The sequence below is a fragment of the Bubalus bubalis genome, chromosome 2, assembly GCF_019923935.1.
Source record: "Bubalus bubalis isolate 160015118507 breed Murrah chromosome 2, NDDB_SH_1, whole genome shotgun sequence".
NCBI classification, from domain to species: Eukaryota; Metazoa; Chordata; class Mammalia; order Artiodactyla; family Bovidae; genus Bubalus; species Bubalus bubalis.
In genome coordinates this window covers 186,837,320-186,859,087 of record NC_059158.1, presented here as the reverse complement: position 1 = coordinate 186,859,087, position 21,768 = coordinate 186,837,320, and the positions used below count along the sequence as shown (strand labels likewise).

General features: G+C 51.8%; 1 protein-coding gene across 7 annotated transcripts in view; it reads left to right on the top strand.

Annotated features, from left to right (window-relative positions):
• Positions 1–21,768, top strand: part of ACTL8 (actin like 8) — an 81,683-nt gene that overhangs the window by 46,991 nt on the left and 12,924 nt on the right. The window contains exon 1 of one of the 7 annotated variants that reach the window (XM_044938202.2): positions 18,052–18,076. The exons of 3 other annotated variants lie outside the window; for them this stretch is intronic. The gene's annotated coding sequence lies outside the window, so the exon portion shown is untranslated. 3 more of the 7 variants (XM_044938199.2, XM_044938200.2, XM_044938201.2) reach the window with 3 other exon arrangements.

Below are 21,768 nucleotides of genomic sequence, written 5' to 3'. Positions count from 1 at the left end.
CTGGGAGTGCAGCTCTTCCCTGGCATCTCACCGCTGTGGGGCGTTAAAGTCAGTGGTGGGCAGCAAGTCCTGGTGGATCCCCGGCTGCCCTGGCTGCTGAGCATGCCAGACCCACTCTGCTGGGCACAGTGTAATTCCCTGAGGGTGAAGGAGAAGAGGAGGAACGGGAGGTAGTTTTGGGGGCGTTTGACTTGATAGGGGTATGTGTGTGTGATAGGGCTGTATGTGTGTCTGTGTGTGTGAGATAGGGGTGTGTGTGTGATAGGGGTGTGTGTGTGTGAGGTAGGGGTGTGTGTGTGTGTGTGATAGGGGTGTGTGTGTGTGAGATAGGGGTGTGTGTGTGTGATAGGGGTGTGTGTGAGATAGGGCTGTGTGTATGTGTGTGTGTGAGATAGGAGTGTGTGTGTGTTTGTGTGAGATAGGGGTGTGTGTGTGTATGAGATTGGGGTGTGTGTGTGTGAGATAGGGGTGTGTGTGTGATAGGGCTGTGTGTGTGTGTGTGTGTGTGTGAGATAGGGGTGTGTGTGTGATAGGGGTGTGTGTGTGTGTGTGATAGGGGTGTGTGTGTGTGATAGGGCTGTGTGTGTGTGAGATAGGGGGGTGTGTGTGTGTGTGTGAGATAGGGGTGTGTATGTGTGTGTGTGATAGGGGTGTGTGTGTGTGTGATAGGGCTGTGTATGTGATAGGGGTGTGTGTGTGTGATAGGGGTGTATGTGTGTGAGATAGGGGTGTGTGTGTGTGATGGGGGGTGTGTGTGTGAGATAGGGCTGTGTGTGTGTGTGTGTGTGTGATAGGGGTGTGTGTGTGTGTGATGGGGTGTGTGTGTGTGAGATGGGCTGTGTGTGTGTGTGATAGGGGTGTGTGTGTGATAGGGCTGTGTGTGTGTGTGTGAGATAGGGGTGTGTGTGTGTGAGATAGTGGTGTGTATGTGATAGGGGTGTGTATGTGTGTGTGTGATAGGGGTGTGTGTGTGTGTGAGATAGGGGTGTGTGTGTGTGTGTGTGCGCGCGTGCACGCACGCAGCCTGGCGCAGGAGATTGGAGAACTTTCCGACCTCCAGGCTCGGATACCATGGGGCTGGTCTGGGATTCAGACCCCAGGCCCAGCTGGCTCCAGCCATGACAGTGTGCTTTCGGCATAAAGTTTACTTGCGGTGAGACAGTTCTTCTTGATGTCCTCGTCTAACCCTTCCAGGTGGACCCCTCTCTGTGATACGACAGTGTGTTCTGGCCTCAGCCTGAACCCAGTGGGAAGGTTGAGATGGCAGCTTGTTGGGCTGTTACCTTGTGGTCCTAGAGTCGGCTTCTTGACCTCCAAGCTGGGACTTTCCAGGATGACAGAGTTGGAATATCTCCGGGACTTCAGGGTGGCCAGGCCAGCCCCGCGGGCCGAGGTGGAAGGCAGAGCCCACCCTGGCCGCTGACGGGCGCCCCCTGCTCTGCCTCTCCAGGGTGCAGCCACGGGGCTCTCCCTGGTGGCCCAGTGCAGTGGCCCATCACTCTGGGCCCCACGTTCCCCACCACAGGCTTCGAGCCCGGTTTGGGAGCCCCGTGACTAGGGAGCACTTGGTTCCTGGAGAAAGTGCAGGCCTCGCACCAGACCACGTTGGAGACACAAATCCCTCTTGCCCGACTGGTGGTCCAGGGCTGGGCCCCCAGCACCCCAGAGCCTCCGTGTCTGCATCCTCACAGGCAGGATGGCGCCCCCTCGGGCTGCTGGGGGACTTGAGGTGATGGCTGATGAGCCCTGTGTGATAGGTGCTCCCCATCGTGGTCATCAGTCATAATGTTAGGAACCCTGTCTCTCCTGTGAGGCTGTGGTTGCTTAGAGTTGGGCCCCATCCTTCCTGGAGCTGACCACATGGGCGTCTGCCAAGCCATGTTCTGCAGACATGAGTGCCCCGGGAAGCAGGGTCTGTGGTGACACGTGTGAGAAATGCTGCCTTAAACAGGCTCTCAGGGCCCTTGGTATGCCAGAGAGGCTGCCAGTTTCTCCAAGGGCACAGGGTAAGGGTGTAGCATTTCTCAGACTTGCTGGACAGTCAGACCTCTTCTCATTCCTCCTGTGGAGTACAGTGTAGAGCATCCTTGAGAGAAGGTTCTGGAAACCTGTGGGCCTGGGCATGGCTCTGGTGGTGTCCTCCACTTATTAGATGTTTGCAACCTCTGCAAACCTCAGTTTGCTCATCGTAAAATGGGAAGAGGGATCCTCAGCTTTCTGGTGGTCCAAGGATTGAGTGATGGGGCAAACGTCAGGCTGGTACCACAGTGCCGAGCGTGTCGTGGGTCTCCAGCCAGGGCAGTCTTACACCAGCACAAGGCGGTGTGGGGTGGGCAGCAAGGCGTCTTGAGTTGGCTTCAGAGATGAGGTGGGACCTGGATTAATGAAGACGCTAGAATGCCATGGGGTCTGAATGTGGAGAGGATGGGGGCGAGGGAGGAAGTTCCCTTCTCCCCATGATGGTTTTTCATGTAGTCAAATCCCCGGGTAAGTTCACCGTCCTCATCCTCTCTTATCACTGCGCTGCTCCAGGGGCACCTGGGTTCACTCCAAGAAGCTCATAGAGTTAGCTCATTAGTCCAGCTCTGCCTGGAAGGCAGAGGTGAGGTTGTATCGGGTTGTAAGCCTGTGAAGTCTGCGGCGCAGCTAAGCCGCCTCACCAGCCTGGGCTCTGCCTTCCCTCTGGCCCCGGGCTCTGCGGTGAGAGTGCTGCAGAATGCTGCCACTTCACTCTGCAAACATTCGCCACTTTCGAGGTGCCCGGAGCCGGGGCACAGGGGACAGACGAGGCCCCCCAAGGAGCTGACATCTTGCGGGGAGCTGGGCAGCGAAGGTGCAGTTAGGATGCACAGTTGGGGTGGGGTCTGGGAGGGCAGAGGGCCCTCTTGATGCTGGGATGCAGGGCCTGGGGGACAGCATCCTGGAGGGGGTGCAGGATCTCAAAGGAAGACTCACAGCCGACCTGTGCTGAGTGCAGGGAAGGACAGTTGAGAGATATAGACAGACAGGGAATTTTTCCAGTAGTCATGTACAGATGTGAGAGTTAGACCATAAAGAAGGCTGAATGCCAAAGAATTGATGCTTTTGAACTGTGGTGTTGGAGAAGACTCTTGAGAGTCCCTTGGACTGCAAGGAGATCCAACCAGTCCATCCTAAAGGAGATCAGTCCTGGGTGTTCATTGGGAGGACTGATGCTGAAGTTACAATCTTTTGGCCACCTGATGCGAAGAGCCAACTCATTGGATAAGACCCTGATGCTGGGAAAGATTGAGGGCAGGAGGAGAAGAGGGCAGCAGGGGATGAGAAGCTGAAACTGCAATCCTTTGGCTAAGTGTAAGTGTGTAGTTGCTCAGTCCTGTCCGACTCTTTGCGACCCCGTGGACTGTAGCCCACCAGGCTCCTCTGTCCATGGGATTCTCCAGGCAAGAACACTGGAGTGGGTTGCATTTCCTTCTCCAGGGGATCTTCCCGACCCGGGGATCGAACCTGGGTCTTGTGCGTCACAGGCAGACGCTTTACGCTCTGAGCCACCAGGGATGCACAGCCGGCTCACTGGAAAAGACCCTGGTGCTGGGAAGGATGGAAGGCAGAAGGAGAAGAGGGCAGCAGAGGATGAGATGGTTGGATGGCATCACCAGCTCGGTGGACATGAATCTGAGCAAACTCCGGGAGACAGTGAAGGCCAGGGAAACCCAGCCTGCTGCAGTCCATGAGTCGTGTAGTCGGACACAGCTTAGCGACTGAATAACAGCAACGTTAGAATAACAGATTTGAAAGGCCCGCGGAGGCTTCTGGGAGCTGTGGTTTCAGGGTGTGTTCGTCTGAGTCCTGCCCTAATTTCTACCAGGGAAGTGGAGACACATGGCTTTTCAAAAGCCAAAACCAATTACAAAGGCTTCTCCTGTCGGCTCCCGGGTGAAGCCAGCTCGTGCCGTTCTACCGCCTGTCGGGGGAGCTCCCCGCTCTCCCTCTCTGCCAGTCTTTCATGCCCGGACTCTGGTCCTCTTCCTCCTCATGGAACACACGTGCTTTTCCTTTTTTCCTTCTGTGCTGAGGTGTGTGTGTGTGTGTGTGGATAAGAAGCGTGTAGGCTTCTGTGTTAACCTCCATCACTGGTACTGTGCTGTTGAAGAGCTTGTTTCATTTAACTGTTTCCGTTCAACACTTTCATTTTTTTATTTTTATTTTTTTCAGTTTCTTTTCTTTTTTAAAAAAATTATGCTTGGGGCTGGTGCACTGGGACGACCCAGAGGGATGGTGTGGGGAGGGAGGAGGGAGGAGGGTTCAGGATGGGGAACACATGTATACCTGTGGCGGATTCATTTTGATATTTGGCAAAACTAATACAATTATGTAAAGTTTAAAAAATAAAATAAAATTAAAAAAAAAAGTAAAAAAATTTTTTTTTACTTTACAATATTGTATTGGTTGTGCCACACATCAACATGAATCCGCCGCGAGCATATGCGTGTTCCCCATCCTGAACCCCCCTCCCACCTCCCTCCCCATACCATCGCTCCAAGTCATCTCAGTGTACCAGCCCTGAGCATCCTGTATTGAACCTGGACTGGCGATTCATTTCTTATATGATATTATACATGTTTCAGTGCCATTCCCCCAAATCATCCCCCTCATCCCTCTCCCACATAGTCCAAAAGACTGTTCTATACATCTGTGTCTCTTTTGCTGTCTTGCATACAGGGTTATCGTTACCATCTTTCTAAATTCCATATATTTGCGTTAATATACTGTATTGGTGTTTTTCTTTCTGACTTACTTTGCTCTGTATAATAGGCTCCAGTTTCATCCACCTCATTAGAACTGATTCAAATGTATTCTTTTTAATGGCTGAGTAATACTCCATCATGTATATGTACCACAGTTTTCTTATCCATTCATCTGCTGATGGACATCTAGGTTGCTTCCATGTCCTGGCTATTATAAACAGTTCTGTGATGAACATTGGGGTACACGTGTCTCTTTCAATTCTGGTTTCCTCGGTGTGTATGCCCAACAGTGGGATTGCTGGGTCATAAGGCAGTTCTATTTCCAGCTTTTTGAGAATCTCCACACTGTTCTCCATAGTGGCTGTACTAGTTTGCATTCCCACCAACAGTGTAAGAGGGTTCCTTTTTCTCCACACCCTCTCCAGCATTTATTGCTTGTAGACTTGCGGATAGCAGCCATTATGACTGGCGTGAAATGGTACCTCATTGTGGTTTTGATTTGCATTTCTCTGATAATGAGTGATGTTGAGCATCTTTTCATGTGTGTGTTAGCCATCTGTATGTCTTCTTTGGAGAAGTGTCTATTTAGTTCTTTGGCCCATTTTTTGATTGGGTCGTTTATTTTTCTGGAATTGAGCTGCAGGAGTTGCTTGTATATTTTTGAGATTAGTTCTTTGTCAGTTGCTTCATTTGCTGTTATTTTCTCCCATTCTGAAGGCTGTCTTTTCACCTTGCTTATAGTTTCCTTTGTTGTGCAGAAGCTTTTAATTTTAATTAGGTCCCATTTGTTTGTTTTTGCTTTTATTTCCAACATTCTGGGAGGTGGGTCATAGAGGATCCTGCTGTGATTTACGTCGGAGAGTGTTTTGCCTATGTTCTCCTCTAGGAGTTTTATAGTTTCTGGTCTTAGGTTTAGATCTTTAATCCATGTTGAGTTTATTTTTGTGTATGGTGTTAGAAAGTGTTCTAGTTTCATTCTTTTACAAGTGGTTGACCAGTTTTCCCAGCACCACTTGTTAAAGAGATTGTCTTTTCTCCACTGTATATTCTTGCCTCCTTTGTCAAAGATAAGGTGGATATAAAATCAACACACAGAAATCCCTTGCATTCCTATACACTAATAATGAGAAAATAGAGAAATTAAGGAAACAATTCCATTCACCATTGCAACGAAAAGAATAAAATACTTAGGAATCTACCTAAAGAAACTAAAGATCTATATATAGAAAACTATAAAACACTGGTGAAAGAAATCAAAGAGGACACTAATAGATGGAGAAATATACCATGTTCATGGATCGGAAGAATCAATATAGTGAAAATGAGTATACTACCCAAAGCAATCTATAGATTCAGTGCAATCCCTATCAAGCTACCAACGGTATTTTTCACAGAGCTATAACAAATAATTTCACAATTTGTATGGAAATACAAAAAACCTCGAATAGCCAAAGCAATCTTGACAAAGAAGAATGGAACTGGAGGAATCAACCTGCCTGACTTCAGGCTCTACTACAAAGCCACAGTCATCAAGACAGTATGGTACTGGCTGCTGCTACTGCTAAGTCACTTCAGTCGTGTCCAACTCTGTGTGACCCCATAGACGGCAGCCCACCAGGCTCCCCCATCCCTGGGATTCTCCAGGCAAGAACACTGGAGTGGGTTGCCATTTCCTTCTCCAATGCATGAAAGTGAAACGTGAAAGTGAAGTCGCTCAGTCGTGTCCGACTCTAGCGACCCCCTGGACTGCAGCCCACCAGGCTCCTCCGTCCATGGGATTTTCCAGGCAAGAGTACTGGAGTGGGGTGCCATTGCCTTCTACGATGGTACTGGCACAAACACAGAAATATAGATCACTGGAACAAAATAGAAAGCCCAGAGATAAATGCACGCACCTATGGACACCTTGTCTTAAAGATGTGTGTGCGGTAGATATGACCCCAGCAAGCCCGCGTTTCACGGTGCCCAGCACTCCCTGGGCAGCAGCCTCCGGGAGCAGGGGTGTCTTTGTGCAGCCCCGTGGTGCGTCCGAAGTGGGTGTAGACCCAGGAGGGGAAAAGCTGACACGGCGGCGTGCCCTTGACACTCCTCAGGCTCCACCAGCTGACTCTGCGGAAGGTCCTGGCGGGCGGGGAGCTGCCCCTCCCTGCATCCTCACAGGCACTTGGTGACTTTCTGGTTTCGCGAACCGCATGTGTGCAAAGCGTCTGCTTGCTTTCCTGTGTGTGCCTCGGATGAGCGTGTGGCTGAACACCTCTGCGTGCTCGCTGGCTGTTCAGTGGCTGATCCTCGGGTCCCCTCAGTGAATCGGCTCCTCATCCAGTTTGTCTGTTTCCGCATTTTGGGGGCGTTTTTCTTCTTGGTTTGTGAGAGACCCTTCCTTGTCACTGTTAGGCGTTGCCGTGTCTTGTCCTGTTTTGATGGATTTCTGTTAAATGCATCTGTGCTTTCACCGAATAGAAGTCCATCATTTTTATGTCCGTACCTCTCCCTCCCTCTCTCCTCCTGGCCTTAGGAAGTGTGTGTATGCACGCATTTTTCTGTCCTGGTTTTAGAAGTCCTTCCCGACTCCAAGGCCAAAAAGATTCCCCCATGCTCTCTTCCCTTAGCTTCCTTTATAGTTATACTTTTGGAATTCAGGGCTATAATGCATCTGGATTCTGCTCTGTTTTCTGTATGGCAAGCACGCAGCTTTATTTTTTTCCTTACTGTCGATCGGTGCTACCCCCTGCCCCCAACACCCACGTCCCATCACTCCTCCTTTGGTTTCGGGAACCACCTTTATCACGCTTTGATTTTCCATACCCAGAAGATTCTGTTTCTGGGCACTCTCTCCTGTTTTGTTGGTTCATCTGCTTTGTGTGTGAGCATCACAGCTGTTTTTATTACTACACCTCTGGAAGCTCTGTTAATCCCTGGGAGCCCAGATGTTTTGCTCTTCCTTTTTGAGACTGAGTTCGTGAAGGACATTTTCTTCTTCCAGGTGAATTTTAGAATTAATTGATCAAATTCTTAAAAAAAACCTCACCATCATTGATACTGAAATTGCATTGAGTTTTTAAGATTACTTTGTGGAATTAACGTGTTAATAATGTTAACCTGACATTTGGGTTTCCTGTTAATTTTTTATTTTTATTTATTTATTTTTTTGGTTATTTAATAGTTTTAAACTTGCCCTGTTCAAGTCTTGGGCAGGTGGGTCAATTCCAGAATAGTTTATATATATATTTGTAATTTATTTATCTTTGGCTCTTCTGGGTCTTTGTTGCTGCGTGGACGTGGCACGCAGACCTCGCGTTGCAGAGGCGTCTCTTGCTGCGGAGCAAGGCTTCAGTACTTGTGGCACTTGGGCTTGGCACATGCGCTCCCGGGCTCTGGAGCGCTGGCTCAGTCGTCGTGGAGCATGGGCTTAGCTGCTCTGTGGCACGGGGGGGTCTTCCCGGTCCAGGGACTGAACCTGTGTCTCCTGCATTAGCAGGCGGATTCTTTGCCACTGAGCCACCAGGGAAGCCCTAGTTTGTATTCTGATTGATAATATGAACAGTGTCCCATCTTCTGTTGTGTCTCTAGTTGGCTGTTGCCTGTGTCGAAGAATGCTGACGATTTTTAAGTTTCTTGTTCCAAACTATTCAGATTCTTAGATTTTTTTTTGTAAATGCTGATGTGTTTATCTGAGATGTGAACAGTGATATTTTTTCCCTCTCTTCTTCCAATTATGTTGTGTTTTATTCTGCCTGCTGAAAATGCCAGGCCTCCAGTGCAGTGTGGAGTAGCACTAACAGGGGCCTGACTTCCTGCCTTATTTCTAATCTTAAAGGCAGTAAGGCTGAGATTCTCAGCCAAGGATGGCATTTGCTTTAGGTTTTACTCTGTAGCGTTGATCTAGTTAAGGAACTTCTCTTCAATTTCTTGTTTGAGTTTGAAAAAATAAATAGATGTTAAATTTGATCAAATGGATTTGTCAGTCTTGAGAAATAATTCCTGTGCTTCTGTGCTAAATCCCACTCTGTCTAAAAGTACTTATAAAGGCCGTCTCTGTGCCAGACTGAGTTAGAGGTGCTTTATAAATATTAACTCAGTCCTTCTAACAACTCTATGAGCTAGGCACTACTTATTATCCCTTTCTTAGGTGAGACAAGGCAGGCACAGAAAGACTCCTTAACCTGCTCAGCGCCCCACCACCAGTCAGGCCCACTCTGGCATTTGTAGACCCAGGGGAAGAGTGTGAGTGGGTGCTCATATATCGAGTAGAAACACTTAAAGTTCTGAAACAAGCTGACAGACTGTTGAATAGATTACACCCTCCTGTCTGAGAAATAGACCTCAATCAAACCCTGCAAGGTGCCAGTCTGCGAGATACCAAGATGACAGAATTTAATTATTTGTACACATTTCAATATTCTGTGGATAAATCTGAGATACTTGGATGAGTCACAGTCATACGTAATTCATAATTTATACATGTATTCCATAAAACTTAGTCTTCTTGCTTCCAATACAGTAAATTTTGTAGTGATTCAGACTTTCCTATGGTTTGTGTTGTATTGATACTAGTGATATAACACATTAAAATATGGGGCAGAATTATGTTCAGAGTATACAAAATAAAACTTTAATCAACTATGTGATAAATGCAAAAAAGAATTTCTTCACCTTTCGAAAGGTTTTTCATCTTAAAATGTAAAATTATCTGCAGATGTTAGAAAGCAAAACATGTATCAATAAAAGTTTACATTCAAACTTACTTAAAGCTTGAATTTATTTACCCTTTGAAAATATAATTCTGGCGTTCAATATCCATGTAGTTGCCGGTATAGATAATCAGTGTCATGCTTTTACCCGAATTGCGTCTAGAGCTCAGCCTCGCTTGCTTTCTTGTGCTTCGCAGGCGCTGTGGTTTTCACCACGTGTTCCTCCGTCTTCGGGGGCGCTGGGCCTTCCTCAGTGCGCGGGCTTCTCTTGTGGAGCGCGCTAGGGCGCAGGCTTCCGTAGCTGTGGTTCCCGGGTGTAGTTGCTGGGAGGTGCGTGGATCTTCCTGACCGGGGATCAAGTATGTTCCTGCACTGGCGGGGGGTTCTTAACCACTGGACCACCAGAGAAACCCTGACCGTGTGTGTGTGTGTGTGTGTGTGTGTGTTAAAGTGAATGTGGCCATCCTGCATCAGGCAAGTCTGTTGACGCCCTTCTCCAGCAGCACCTGCCTTCTCGCTGTCACTCCGTGTCATTTTGGTAATGTCTGCAGTATCTCAGACGTTTGCGTCATGGTCATGCTCATTGTGGCGACCGTCGTCAGGGAGCTTTGCTGTTACAGCTGCAGAAGGATTGTGACATAGCGGCATCTCCGGTGACGGCTAGCATTTTTTAGCCATAAAGCATTTTTAATGAAGCTATATCCATCGACTTTTTGAGGCCTAACGCTGTGGCATGCTTCATAGACTGCAGTGGAGTGCGCACATAAAAAAGTGTAACTTTAAATGCTTTAAATGCACTCGGAAACCAAGGAATGTGTGTGACTCACTTTATTCTGACGCCCGCTTTCTGGGGGTGGTTTGGAGCAGAGCCCACAATGCCTCTGAGGTCTGCCTGTGCGCGTGTGGGTCCTGTGGTTTTCTCCGTGCTGCTTTTATCCGTATATTTTTTCTGCGCTGGGTGAGCAGTGCTGCGCGCGGGCGTTCTCTAGTTGCTGCGAACAGGGCTGCTCTGTAGGTGTGGTGCGCGGCATCTCGTGTGGCGGCTTCTCTTGCTGCAGAGCACGGCTCTGGGGCACGCAGGCTTCAGTGTTTGTGGGGTACGGCTTAGTTGCCCTGTGGCATGTGGAATCCTCCTGGACCAGGGATCGAACATGTGTCCCTTGCATTGGCAGGAGGTTTCTTTACCATTGGCCACCAGGGAAGTCCCAGTGTTTCAGAATGTTCCTGAGGTGCCACATGAGGCTGTTATGGAAACTGTTCTAATCCGGCAAAATCATGAATCCCTTTGGCCTCCTGCAGATTAAAACTCAGAGCGACCAGGAAGTGGGAGCTCCCAGAAGCATCCTTCGCCCCGCAGGGACCCTGCTGCGTGAGCCCTGGGGGAGACTGGACAGGTCCATCCCTTCTCCTCCTGAACTGCGTCTGCCGTTCAGTTCTGCTGCAGCTTACGGCCGGGTTCCTCTGGTTGCAGCAGTGTGGTCCCCTGTTTCTATGATGTCAAGCAGGAGATACTGCAGAGTGTCTTCTGGGGCCGGAGTGTCAGTCATGGATGTGGGTGCTGACTTGGGGGTTTCGTGGTGCCGGGGCTGTGATGGAGGGGGTGTTCATGTGCCTGTTACAGGCGGGGTCCAGGGCAGGGACCCCGTCAGCTGGGCTCAGGGAGTTACTGCAGCGAGCACGGGGTGGGGGGCTGGGATCGGAGCCCAGCTGTCTGACTCTGCCTCGCCTGCTCGCCGCAGCACCACACCTGTGCACCAGCTGTTTTCGGTTGACTCACACTTGGCTCGCTGAGCCTTTACTTTGGAATTATCTGTCCATGAGTGAGGTGGGCCTGTGATTTCCTTTATTATACTGTCTTTATTCCATTGTGACGTTCAGTCCTTACCAGCCTCATATAGTAGGTTCGGTAGCCTTCCTTTTTTCTGATACTCTATAAGCTGGTTTAATCAGTTTTCAAAGTTGGAGTTTCAGTTGCTTTACAGTGTTGCGTGGCTTCCCGCTGAATAGCAGAGTGATGGAGCTGAATGCGTGTTTATATGCACACTCTTTCCCTCGTGGTTTCAGCCGGATGTTGAACACGGCCCCCTGTGCTGTGCAGAGGGGCCTGTTGTTCGTCCAGCCTGTGCGTCCTAGTCGCGTCTGCTGGCCCTGAGCTCCCATTCCTCTCCTCACGCCCCTTGCCCTTGGCCACCACACATCTGTTCTCCGTGTCTGGGAGTCTGTTTCTGATTTGTAGGTAAGTTCATTTGTGTCGTGTTTAGATTCTGCGTAGTTGTCTTTGTCTGAGACAGTTTCGCTCAGGACGATGATCTCCTGGTCCACCCGTGTTGCTGCAGATGGTGTTGCTTCATGCTCTTTCACTTCTGAGTAGTGTTCTAATGCACGTATGTGCCACATCTCTGTGGGCATGATCAGTTCGGCAGCACTCGCCCACTCAGTCATCTGAGGTTGCGGCGCTTCGGTCAAGAAACCTCTGGTCACCATCTCAGCTTGTTGAACAGTCCATTGGGTCCACTTTGGTTCTTTTACCACTGTTTGCACTTTATATTTTCTGGAAACTTTTGTCGTTTTCAGATCTGTGACTGAACCATGTGGGGGCCCAGAGAGAAGACTCCGCGTTGACCTTTGTCCGTCCCCTGTGGATGGTGCCTGGCCGTCTGCTCCTCGGGCTGCTGTCTCCCCACAGGGCGCCCAGCCATCTCCGAGTGGCTTCTCCTCGGTGTCAGTGTCCATGTCCACTTCCTTCCGTGGCCCCAGCAGGACAGGATCCGGGAGAGGGCAGCTTGCCGCAGTTCAGTGGCTGGTGTTGCATCCCCGTCTCGGCAGGACCGGGTCTGTCATTATCTAGGGGCTGCAGGGACATGAAGAGATGCCATATCGCTTCAGGGCCCTGCAGGAGCGAGTTCTTCAGATAGTTAGAGATGCTGTTAGCGATGAGGCTGCTGAGGCTGTGGGTAGGGGAGAGGGCTGTGTGTGAGGCACCTGTTGTTCCACAATTAAATCATTAAGCCCACCAAGAGACATTTTTAAAGACATATATATAGAGAGAGATGGGCTTCCCAGGTGGTGCTGTAGGTAAGGAACTCGCCTGCCAACGCAGGAGACGTGGATTTGATCCCTGGATCAGAAAGATTCCCCTGGAGAGGGCCAGGCAACCCACTCCAGTATTCTTTCCTAGAGAATCCCATGGACAGAGGAGTCGGGCAGGTTGCAGTCCATGGGGTCGCAGAGTTGGAGATGACTGAAGCTTATTTGCCTCACACACACAGGGAGAGAGACATAGAGAATGAGCACAGAAGCCCAAAGCGAGGGCTCTGAAACCAGCAGTCCTTGGGCTCACATTCCACCGTGGCCACATCCTGGCAGTGTGCCCCTGGGCGCCGAGCCTGGGTCTGCTTATCTGTAAGTTGGAAAGCTGGCTCCAGTGCTTGCTGCTTAGAGGACCCGCAGCCCTGGGTGAAAACATACGCACAGCGCGAGGTGCCGTGTCCGCCAGGAATCCAACCTGCCCGAGCTGGCTTCACACAAGGAGACTGATGGAAGAACTGGGCGCCTCAGGAGGGTCTGGCTGCAGGAGCAGCGTGACCCAGAAACGCTCCTGGTCCCGTTTCTCCGTGACTTTCTTGGCTCTGTCCTTCTTCAGGGATCTGCTCCGTCCTCAGGCGGTACTGGGGCCATTTCAGACCTGACAGTCATGTGGGGGGCCGTGCAGGGCTCCTCAGCCAGATCACAAGTGCTGGGACACACTTGATCACAAGTGGTCAGAGTGCTGGGACAAAAGAGCTGAGCTGAGAGCCGAATGAGCCCTGTCCCAGCCTCTGTGGGGGAAGAGGGGCAGGCAGGCCCAAAGCCAGAGCAGATGCTGTCCATCAGGGAGGGGGCACGGGCCCCGGGGAGGCAGCAGCTGGCTGCCCCCGACGGTTCGGTGGCCTCCCGCAGGCCTTCCTGCTCCTGCCTTGGCCTCATCTTCTGGTGTCATTGCCACGGCCAGCGTGATTCTCCTCTCAGGAGCCGTCCGTGGCAGCGTCCCCCGGGCAGAAGCTCGTTTCTGTGGTTTCCTGGCCTCAGACCCTCTGCACCCTTACTCCTGGCTGCCCCCAAGCCCGCACTCCGGTCTCCTCCGTCCAGTCTCTGCGTGACGCACTTGAGGCCTGTGCCGCCACCTTTCAGGTCTCACGCAGGCGGCATCTTTTCAGAGAGACTTTTCTGATCAGCTTGTCCAAAGTAAGAACTTTCTTCTCCCAAAATACCTACTGCTCTCCCTTGCTGTATTTTCCTTTATAGCCAATGTTTTGGAAAACAAACGTTTCCTAACATGCACACGTGCACACACACACACACACACACGCACACACAAACGCTTCCTAACACACACACACACGCACACACACAAACGCTTCCTAACACACGCACACACACACCCCCCCCAGTGACAGCAGACCTCAAGGGCGCTGGGCACAGGCAGACCTCAGGGGCGCTGGGCACACGCAGACCTCAGGGGCGCTGGGCACAGGCAGACCTCAGGGGCGCTGGGCACACGCAGACCTCAGGGGCGCTGGGCACAGGCAGACCTCAGGGGCGCTGGGCACAGGCAGACCTCAGGGGCGCTGGGCACACGCAGACCTCAGGGGCGCTGGGCACAGGCAGACCTCAGGGGCGCTGGGCACAGGCAGACCTCAGGGGCGCTGGGCACAGGCACACCTCAGGGGCGCTGGGCACAGGCACACCTCAGGGGCGCTGGGCACAGGCAGACCTCAGGGGCGCTGGGCACAGGCACACCTCAGGGGCGTTGGGCACAGGCACACCTCAGGGGCGCTGGGCACAGGCACACCTCAGGGGCGCTGGGCACAGGCAGACCTCAGGGGTGCTGGCAGGTTTGGTTTCAGACCTTGGCAATGAAGCCAGCGTTGCAGTAAGGCGAGTCACACAAATATTTTGGTCTCCCAGTGCGTATAAAGGTTATGTTTATACTCTGCTCTAGTGAGGACTTTCCTGGGGCTCAAACGGTAGAGAATCGGCCTGCAGTGCTGGAGACCTGGGTTCAGTCCCTGGGTCGGGAAGATCCCCTGGAGAGGGAGTCGGCAACCCACTCCAGTATTCTTACCTGCAGAAGTCCAGGACAGAGGAGCCTGGCAGGCTACAGCTCATGGGATCACAGAGTTGAACACGACTGAGTACTAACGTAAACTTTTTAATTTCACAGTGTAGTAGATTAGGTGTGCAATAATGCTGTGTCTAAAAAGCCAATGTACATAGCTTAATTACAGACATTTTATTTGAAAAAATACTAGCCATAATCTGAGCCTTTAGTGAGTCATAATCTTTTTAAAAAATTACCGATGTATGTAGCTGTGCTAGGTCTTACTTGCAGCGAGTGGGATCTAGTTCCCTGGCCAGAGACGCTGGGCCCCCAGCACTGGGAGCGTGGAGTCTTACTAGCCCCTGGACCACCAGGGAGGTTCCAGGAGTCATAATCTCTCTGCAATAATAACGTTAACGATCACTGATCACAGATCACCGTGATGAATACGACAATAATGAAAACATTTGAAATATTACAATAATGATCAAAATGTGACATGGAGACATGAAGTGAACAAATGCTCTTGGCAAAATTGTACCCATAGACTTGTTTGAAACAGGATTGCCACAGACCTTCAGTTTGTAAAAATGTGGTATCTGCAACACGCAACACGCAGCAGAGCCCTGCTCAGATCTGTGGACCCCAGCACAAGGCCTGGCACGGAGTAGGTGCTCAGTAAATGCTTGCCACAGGCAGCAGCTCTAACCCCGCACGTCCTCATAATAGTCCAGGGGAGCTGCTTTTCTCTCTCGCCTGCCTGCCTGCCCTTGTCCGAGGGCCAGGGCAGGAGGGCCCAGGAAGTGGAATCCCCCGACCCGGTGATCTGAGCTGTGTGGCCCGGGCATCGGTGTGTCCACTCTGGTCCTTGGGGGCGGCTGGTTAAAGTCATTGCTCCCCCAGCTGCTTCCTTTTCCTCCTCACCCTAAGCTTCCAGGATCTTATTAGCCCTGTTTACATGGCCGGGATGTCGAGCGATTAATTTTTAATGGCTTGGTTTATTGCATGTTTGAACGGTTTATTGAGTAATTCCCACATTTAAGTGATTAATTCCCCAGAGTGCAGAACGACTGGTTAGTTTTACATTAATCAGGGTTTCTGAATGCCAAGAGACAGTCAATCAATCCTTCCTGCCAGGGAGAGTAATGTTAAAATACCTCAAGGCACAATGAGGTTAAGAAAAGGAGTAATTAAAACCCTGTCTTCCCTCATGCAAATTTGATGTCTCTTTCTGTCTCTGTACTCTGCCCTGCGCCCCCAGCCCTTCCCACGGTACAGGCTCAGCTTGGACCCACATGGGCTTCCCTGGTAGCTCAGATGGTAAAGCCTCTGTCTGCAACGCGGAAGACCCGGATTTGATCCCTGGGTCGGGAATATCCCCTGGAGAAGGAAATGGCAACCCACTCCAGTATTCTTGCCTGGAGAATCCCATGGGCAGAGGAGCCTGGTGGGCTGCAGTCCATGGGGTCGCAAAGAGTCGGACACGACTGGGCGACTTCCCTTTCACTTTGGACCCACATGCTCCTTGGAAGGATCAGCACCACCTTGTAAAAAAACGTCCATTTGTGTATTTTTGCCTGCACTGGGCCTCATTGCCGCAGGCGGGCTTTCTCGAGTTGTGGCGGGTGGGCTCCTCACTGCGGTGTCTTCTCCTGTTGCGGGGCGCAGGCTTCAGTGTTTGGGGCGTGGGGCTTTAGCTGCCCTGTGGCATGTGGAGTCTTCCCAGACCATGGATCGAACCCCTGTCCCTGGCATTGGCAGGCGAGTTCTTAACCGCTGGACCACCAGGGAAGTCGCTCCACTTCACCCTTGTCCTTAGGCTTCTTGTAATGAGTCTCACCCCTCTGCCTCTGGCAGGTGGGGCTTGCCAGCACCTCGCCCCCAGGGAGGGGACTTGGAGCCCATGCTCTTGGCCTGTTGTGTAGGGACCCTGGCTTCTGTGCTCCCAGCTTGGTTCCAGGTTTGCAGGGAAGCTGGGCCATGTCTGGTCTCGAGATAAAATGTCTGGTTTCCCCTGGTAGGCAGACAAAGCCTGAGGGAGCCTTAGGGGGTCCGCCCATGGGGGGTCAGGGGAGGGTGCTGGGGTGGGCTCTGCCTTCGGACCCTGCCGCAGAACCCCGATGGCCTGGCCAGCTTTGAGCAGGAAAGGGCTGTCAGCTGCTCTGGCATCCGAGTTTCCTGTGGTTGCTGCTATAACAAGAGACCGCAAACGTCATGCTTAAAATTGCACAGATTCATTACCTTGCTGTTTGGAGGTCAGAGCACAGAATGGGCGTCCCTGGGCTAAAGTCAGGGCTGTGTTCTTTTGGCGGCTCTGGAGAAGGGCCTGTCCCGGCCTGTTTTGGTTTCCGCAGGCTACCTGCGCCCCTTGGCTCGCGGCCCCTCCTCCGTCTTCAGAGCCAGCGGGGCTGTCGCGTCTTCCTCCCTCTAAAGGGTCGTTGTGGGTCCACTGGAGAACCCAGGTAGCTCTCCCTAACCCACGGCCAGGTGATTAGGATCCCTCGTTGCCCTTTGCCTGTATCCCAACACGTTCACGATGGGGTGGGATGTGGACGACTTTGTGCTGTGCTGAGCACAGCAGCTGTGGGGTGAGAAGCAAGGTGGCTGCCTGGTGAGAGGCATGGACTCGGGAGCCAGAGACTGTGGGTTCAGACCCTAATCCAGCTCCTAATCTACAGCTAAAGCTGTGGGAAGCAGGGTGAGTTGTCTGTGGCTCCGTTTCCTTAGGCATAAAACAGGCCAGCGATAGTGCCTCCTCACAGACGGGCTGTGCTCTGAAATGAGGACAGACGTGCCCGGCAGGGTGCCTGGGTTGTGGGAAGCACACTCCGCGTTCTCCAGCAGCAGAGGGTCCTGGAGACGGACTGTGGGTACATGAGTGGATGAGCACTGGGATGATGGCATCCAGCCCCTGGCACTGACCCTCCCCTGACCTCCCCAGGCTGTTTAAATAAGAGTCCCTGAGATTGGATCGGCCAAAAAGCTCGTTCGGTTTTTTATGTAGGATGTTATGGAAAAACTTGAACAAATTTTTTTGCCAACCCAATAGATAAAAGGGCCAAGTGGAGGACTCCTTGCAAAATGTTTATAACCACAGAGCAGTTCACAGGGGCCCCAGATGGAGCCCTGATGGACAAACCCTCAAGGGCCCTGTGTGCAAACGCTGCAGACCCTGGGGAGGGGAGAGGGGATGGCCCGGAGGGGAGGGGAGACCCCGGGCAGACAGTTAACGGGAGCAGGCGCAGTCGGGGCCCCACGGGTTTAACAAAAGCCAGTGTGTTCAGGTTTGCACCCCGTTTCCTTCAGACGGTATTGCTAATCCTTCGAACATCCACGAAAGGGAGGTTTTCTCATCTGAAAACTAAGGCTGGGAGAACTGATTAACCTTAGGTCAGCGGTTAATCATGGTGGTAGTTACGGCTGGGCCTCTGGAAACCCACGGGCATGGGTTTGACTCCTGATTGCCCGGAAGCCAGGGTGTCCTGGAGCCGATCGCGTCACTTCTCTAAACTTTAATTGCTCCATCCACAAACCAGAGAGAGTACTGGAGCACTGTGCCCTCGTCCGGGGCTGTGCAGGTTAAGTGGGGTAATCTGTGGGACCACTGCGCCGTGAGTGCTCAGCGGGCGTTGTGTGGTCCGTGGAGGCCTGAGCTGCCAGGTGGAAGTTGTCTGGTGTGACGTTGCCTTTGGGAGTGAAGGTTTGATTGGCATCTCAAAGACCGCTGGGGTGGGGTGGAAGAGAGCGTGCCACGCAGCAGCGGTGCGGGAGGGGCCTGCTTTTTACAGCAGCGTCTGCTGCAGCGCCAGGTGCGTGGAGAGGAGAGGAGGCGGGAGGGCGGCCGGCGGCCAGGACCGGGGCCTCTGCAGGCGAGGGCGCGCGCAGACTTCATCTTGCTGCCCGTGTGTGGGCCTGCTTCGATGCTCTGTCGGGCCCGACTCTTTGCGACCCCATGGACTAGCCCGCCAGGCTCCTCTGTCCGTGGGATTTCCCAGGCAAGAATGCTGCAGTGGGGTGCCATTTCCTCCTCCAGGGGATCTTCCCAACCCAGGGATGGAACCCACATCTCTTGCGTCTCCTGCCTGGCAGACAGGTTCTTTACCACTGGCACCACCTGGGAAGCCTCCTTATTGGCTGTGGGAGCTGTTAAGGGGTTTTGAGCAGGCAGGGAACCAGAAGCCTGCGGAGGAGCTGTTCTTTGAGGGACATGGGCGCCGAGTCCATATGGAACAGTGGTGCTGCCAGCGAGTTGGTGTATTCTAAGAAATTGATTCATCCAACCCAGATGGATTTAACAAAAGTATGCCAGCGATGTGATGGGAACATGGAAGCCAAAGACCAAAACTTGTCCACCTTGGAATCTAGAGTCCTGTTTCTTGAGAGGGAGATAGCTAGACAGGAAAGTGAGTGAGTGCTTGCTTGGCTCAGTGCAGTGCAGATAATAAAAGGAGCTAACGTAAAATTGGCTGAGAACAGAGTGAGTGGTCCAGTGAAGGCTTCTCTGGGGGATGACCCTTGAGCTGAGACTGGAAGGATGGTTTCCTGAAGAGCAGGGACAGGGGTTTCAGACAGAAAGGGACGCACATGCCGGACCCCACGGGAGGAAGGGACAGGCTGTGGTCCCGGGACAGGACAGGAGAGGTCAGTGGGGCTGAAGAGCGGCGCTGTGGGGCAGGAGGTGCAGGACGGTGTGGAGAAGCAGGCCCGAGCTTAATGGCAGCGTCTAGAGTTAATTGTGGTTCTCCTTTCTCCCTCCCCTGGATTATTCCAATCAGCATAAGCCCTTAGCGTGTTATTTCTCATCTTAAAAAAACCCAGACCTCCTGGGGTCCCAGACCTCTTCACCTCTGTTGTGTTTCTTCGCTTCCTTTCATGGAGCCTGTCCGCTGGCTGTCTCCAGTGTAAACTAACCTCCCTCCTCTCATCCTTTCTCTCTCAGAGCTTTTAATTCTTAGAGACTGTTCATGCCTAGAGCTGTAAGAATAGTTCAGTGCACCTCAGAGTGCACCCTTCACCCATATTCAGTAGTCACTTTTTTGACCACATTTGCTTTGAGGCTTTTTCTATATATATATGCTTTTTTCCCCTGATCTATTTGAAAGTAAATTGCATGACATTCTACCTGTAAATACCTCTCCACAGATCTTCTTAAAATCAAGGATATTCTCTTTCAAAACCGCAATATAGTGATCAAGGGCAGGAAATTTAACATTGAAAATATAACCCATATTCACATTTTACCCATAGTTCCCAAAATGTGCTTTTAAAAATTTATGTGCAGTGAGAGTCACTCTTCTTGACGTGTAGCTCTGAATTTTGACACATGTGTGCACGCAGGTGTGTACCCGCTGCTGCCGTCAGGGTGTGATCTGGTCCCAGCCCGCGCTGTGCCCCTTCCCCCGTGGCCTGCGCTTCCCCACCGCAGCCCTGGTGCCGGGTGACCCGCCCTCTGTCCTCGGCTGTGTCTTTCCCACGATGCCAGGTCAGTGCGGGTGGCAGCAGGTAGGCCCGACCTCCTTCACTCGGGCTGATTTTGGAAGTGCGTCACGGCATTGTTTCAGTGGTCAGTTTCCTCGCATTACTGAGCAGAACACGTGGAATGAGTGTACCGCGGTTTGTGTATCCATTCCCAGTTGAAGAACTGGTGAACAACCAGTGGTTCCGGTTCTTAGTGATTTGCATTGGTATAAAGTGATTTTTAAATTGGCATAAAGGCTTGAATGCAAACCTAAGCTCCTACTGCTCTTCAGAGGAGAATTGCTGGGCTGAGTGGTGTATGTTTGACTCTGTAAGAAGCATCCGAGCTCTTGCCCTGATTGGGCCTTTGTATATTCCCAGCAGCAGCATGCGAGTTTCAGTCTCTCTCACCTTGTAGCAGTTGGTTCTGTGCTTAAACTTTATCTCAGCCTAGTGCGTGTGTAGCGGCACCTCAGTGTGGTTTCAGCGAGCTTTCCATCGTGATATTAGCATCTTTCTGTGCGCTCACCATCTGTGAAGCCTCTTTGACGGCATGTGCACATCTTTGGCCCAGTTTTAAAATATTAATTTCCTGTCGTCTTTTTATTTCTAAATTGATATATACGTGACTTATAACATTATATTAACTTCAGGTGTAGGACATAATGATTCAGTATTTGTATACATTGCAAAATGATCACCCCAGTAACCCTGGTTACCACCTGTCACAAAGCATTTTTTTGTTATGACGACTTTTAAGATTTAGTCTTAGCAACTTTCAGATGTCAGTACCGCATTGCTGGCCGCCCTCACTGTGCTGGACAGTAAAGCCCTGTGGCTCACTCACTTTGTAGCCTCTCCACCCCCTTCACCCACTTTGCCCCCCTCTGGTGGCCCCCAGTCTGTTCTGTGTGCGTGAGTTTTCATTTTTTTTATATTTCACATATAAGTGAAAGCATGCAGTGTTTGTCTTTCTCTGTCTTATTTCACTTAGCATAATACCCTCAAGGTCTGTCTGTACCATCACAAATGGCAAACTTTCATTCTTTGTCATGGTTGAGTACTATTCCATTGCACACGCGTGCACACACACACACACACACACACCTACCTTTCTCTCTTCATTTGTTCACACGTCTCCCCACCTGCTTCTTTCAAAAGAGACCCAAGGCCTCTAGATGTGTGCTGTGCCTGTAGCCTGCCCCCGGCTGAAGCTGCGGGCGTAGCCGGGCCTTGCCACGGGAAGCCTGGCAGTGGGCTCCGGGCTCAGGTCTGTGCGGCGCCCTGCTGTCCTGCCAAGAAGCGTCTTTGATTGTTTCAGGCCCATGAGGCCTGGAAATGCCAGCCCCCTTGGACACCAGAGCCAGGTGCTCAGGGGATGTCCCCTGTGGGGGCTAAGTGTGCCCACCAGCTTTAGCAGGGCCAGGGGGAGTGTGAGGCTGGGCACGCCTGCCGGCTTCAGCAGGGGCAGGGGGTGGCATGGAGGTGGAGTCTGCCCCCTGGGGTTCGCGGGGTAGAAAGGGCGTCCACCTAGGCGGCTGGCTGGTGCCTGCATCCTGGGGAGAGCCCCGCGGGCCCCCGTCCCTGCCGCAGACGCTGCACGGCTGGCCGGTCAGGCTCTCGTGTGTGCTCCGGGCACCGGCACGCTCCCTGCCTTTGCCAAGGGTCCTGAGGCAAGTGAGGCTGCCCGCGAGCCCTTTCAGAGTGGATTCTCTGGCTAGACACTTACCCTGTCCATCCTACTTCCAGCATCTCCCTCCCTGTCCTGGAACACAGCAGGGACTTGCTTTTATTCTGGGGGGACGTCTTCCGG